Genomic DNA, 3,751 nt, shown 5'->3' with positions numbered 1-3,751 from the left:
TGTAATTCCACTTCTACTAGAACAAACTCTTCTGTTGAGTTTCAGCCAACCCTTGTAGAGACTGTATGCAAGTCAGGGGGCGCTATCCCTCAAGAATGTATTGAGCCAATTCGACCAGGTACTGATATGTCCACTTCCCTGCATGTGAGAGACTGGTATCAGCTACAAAGGACTGACCCATCGATAAAACAAGTTATAGGGTATCTGGAAGAAAACATCAAACCAGTGTCTGGCATTCATGATCGTGAGGTGAAGTTGTTGCTGAAAGAATGGGGAAAGTTGTGTTTCCGAGATGGAATCCTGTACAGACGCAGCCATGACTCTGATGGTAAAACACAAAATCAGCTAGTTTTGCCACAGGAATTTAGGGATCAAGCTGTTAAGTCTCTACACGATGACCTAGGTCATATGGGAGTGGAGAGAACACTAGAACTAGTCAGGGCTCGGTTTTATTGGCCTAAGATGAGAGCTATAATAGAGAATAAGATTAAGAACTGTGGACGGTGTGTCCGACGAAAGTCTTTACCAAAGAGAGCGGCTCCATTAGTTAATATTCGTACCAGTGCTCCCATGGAATTAGTATGCATAGATTTTCTTACTTTAGAACCAGACCGCAGTAATACTCAAAATATTCTTGTTGTTACTGATCATTACACTCGATATGCGCAAGCATTTCCCACCAAGGACCAAGAGGCCAAAACGGTAGCTAAAGTTCTTTTGGAAAAATACTTTGTTCATTATGGCCTCCCTGGGCGTATCCACTCTGACCAGGGTAGAAATTTTGAGAGTCGTTTGTTGAAGGAGGTATTTCAGGTACTGGGTATTCGGAAATCAAGGACGACACCTTACCATCCTCAGGGAGATCCGCAGCCCGAACGCTTTAATAGGACGCTGTTAAACATGCTGGGAACTCTGGAAGACAAGGACAAACTGCACTGGAGCCAACATATCAGTTTTTTAGTGCATGCCTACAATTGTACTAGGAACGATAGCACTCACTTTTCACCTTATTACTTGATGTTTGGTCGTGAAGCACGACTACCCATTGATCTGTGTTTTGGAGTAACTCCTGATGAACACAGCAATACAGCATATCTAGAGTACATTCAGCAACTCAGAGGTAGACTCCAGAAAGCCTACAGGCTTGCAACAAATGAGGCGACAAAGTCAGCTGTGGCCAACAAAAGAAGATATGACAGCAAAGTCCATGCAAGCCATCTGATGCTTGGTGATAGGGTGTTAGTTCGGAATGTTGGATTGCATGGAAAACACAAGTTATCTGATCGATGGAAGCCTGATATCCATGTGGTAGTCAAACAACATGGTGATTTACCAGTCTATACAGTAAAGCCTGAGAGTGGAGATGGATCTGAAAGAACTTTACATAGGAACTTACTACTTCCGGTTGGGTATTTGTCAGAGTCGCACTCTAGTGTGGAGCAGACCCCTCCCTCTCGACCACGTACTAGACAATTTGTCAAGCAACAGCAGAGATGTTTGGAATTGGATTCTGATGATGATTCAGAAGAAGAATATGATTCTGTGTGCCACTTTGATCCAGGGTGGGACCAGCCAACTGCTCAATTGCAATGCTCCAATTTTTAGCCCTGTACATACATCTATGCCCTTGGATATTCCTAAACACACCCCTATTTCCTCTGACACTCCTACATGTATATCAATACCCCATAACCTTCCTATTAGTAAATTACAGACACCTGCTAGTCCATCAAAGGAAACCCTGCTGAATGATGATGTTTCTTGCTCACTGCCATCTCCTCCATCACCCATTAGGGCATCATCACCAGATAGTCCTAAATTGAATTCTGAGGCGAATAGGGAGGATCTTTCTGAACCGGAAACTGTGTCACCTGGTCCTATTGAGTTTGATGGCCTGAATAGCAGGCCTAGAAGAGTTAATGCTGGTCGACCTGTTGAGAGGTTGACTTATGATATTCTAGGTGAACCCACTAGTTACTGTGCCCAGAATTATAAATGTTCTATGGTTGTACCTGCTCACATATTTGCGACTTCTTTGTACTATTAATAATATTGTACTTTGTATATTCTTAACTACTGAAATCGAATAGGTTTTGCTATGTTGAGATTATAGTATCATTGTATTTTAGACTTTTACTCAAACAAATTGTACTGTATTTAAGCTATTGATTGCCTGAATGATTCCCTCAGGGACGAGTGAATGGTTGGAGGGGGTAGATGTAACCCGTGCGGTATTATTATATGTACTGCGCCCTCTATTGGTGCGTATGCTCATGAATAGTAATGAGGCTATTTGACCCTTGCCCCAACTCCCGCCTGAACGAAAGTGATCCTGCCGCACATCTAGTTCACGCGCTGCCAGAAATTCTTCTTTTGTGTTATATGTGAACTTTGTTGGTCCTTGGGTGCTTTATAATCATTTCAGGTATGTACTGATCTTGTACATTTCAGAGTTTTAGATTGATGAGTAATATTTTACTGTAATTTTGATTTTTTGTATTCAACGGTGCAGCAAACCTGTGTGTATTGCATCATGGCTATTTGTATTTTGAACATTTTGACGAGTTTACAAATTGTTTTCCTATTGACTTCACTGAGTATTAATGACTATTATAGATCTGAGAATTTGAGAGTTGACTGGAATTTTTGTCTGTTACGCCGTTTATGTATATTGTAATATTTAGCGAAGTTTAGGTAGGCTATTCCGCTCGTTGCCACTACAACCCGTGTGTTGGTGCGGTTAGAAATCAATGCTAGTTAGTGTCGTTAAACACACACTATTTACTGTTCAGAAAATACCGCAAAGATGTATAAATGGAATTGTTTATGTCGGTGACTAACTGACTGAATGTTATTTCAATTTTATTACCTAAATTGTTCTCTATATGCATTTGTTGTATTTTAAACATAAAAATGGTCCTTGGGTGCTTTATAATCATTTCAGTGTGGCATCAAAACAGTTCTACCGGCAAGATCTAGTTGGTGTAATTCTACCAGTGTGCATTGCAAGAGCGTATCTCAAGATCGCAGGATAAAGAGGAATTCCTACCAACTGGTGTGACGAAAGAAAACAGAACTGTAGTTAGGACTTGAGTATCATAGATTAAACTGGGTTGGCCACCCAGTTTGAACTTTATGTATGCCGGATAAGTGTACTGTATTTCCTACTATTTATTTCCAGCAATGGAATAAGAATACTGTAATAGAGTATCAATGGATGTTTACTTGAAATGGTGTATCCTTTATCATATACTTGCCTAGGTTTATGGTACTTTCAATAGTACAGTGTTAGCCGTTGTATAATAAACGTTGAGTTGATTGTATTACACTGCATTCGAGCAAATTCTTTGGAACTTAAGGATAAAACCTGGGACCCGGTATTAAGACCGGTTACATACACAACAATTAAGACATTATAAAAAGTATAGTGATAGCCAAGTAGTCAGAAACAAAGGAACGAGATCCAATTATATTAGAAAAAAAATAACAACAAATTAAAATAACAAACTAAGTGTTCTTAAGTAATTTCATTTGAAAAATGGAATCTATCGTTCTGGTCTAAAGATACTATGACATCATTAATTCAGTATTTGGTCTTGAAGAATTCGAAAGAGTTGGTGACTTGATGATAATCATGTTCGCTTACTATCCGGCTTTTGATCTTGTTAAGAAATCAATTTAAGACGTCTGTGTTCTCTTGATTGTCTAGCTTGCTAAAACATGATGAGTGGATGCCAATCTTGACAGTGGT

The 3,751-nt window shown here is 39.7% G+C and overlaps 1 long non-coding RNA gene across 1 annotated transcript; it reads left to right on the top strand.

Annotated features, from left to right (window-relative positions):
• Positions 1–2,294: 2,294 nt before the first annotated feature.
• On the top strand, positions 2,295–3,323 carry LOC146750414 (uncharacterized). The gene is made up of 2 exons (XR_014930672.1): positions 2,295–2,425; positions 2,945–3,323. It is a non-coding gene; the product is annotated as an uncharacterized LOC146750414 (long non-coding RNA).
• Positions 3,324–3,751: the final 428 nt, after the last annotated feature.

The sequence above is a fragment of the Saccoglossus kowalevskii genome, chromosome 1, assembly GCF_978046115.1.
Source record: "Saccoglossus kowalevskii chromosome 1, keSacKowa6.1, whole genome shotgun sequence".
NCBI lineage: Eukaryota > Metazoa > Hemichordata > Enteropneusta > Harrimaniidae > Saccoglossus > Saccoglossus kowalevskii.
The sequence above is the reverse complement of the archived record's forward strand: the minus strand, read 5'-3'. Positions and strand labels throughout refer to the sequence as shown.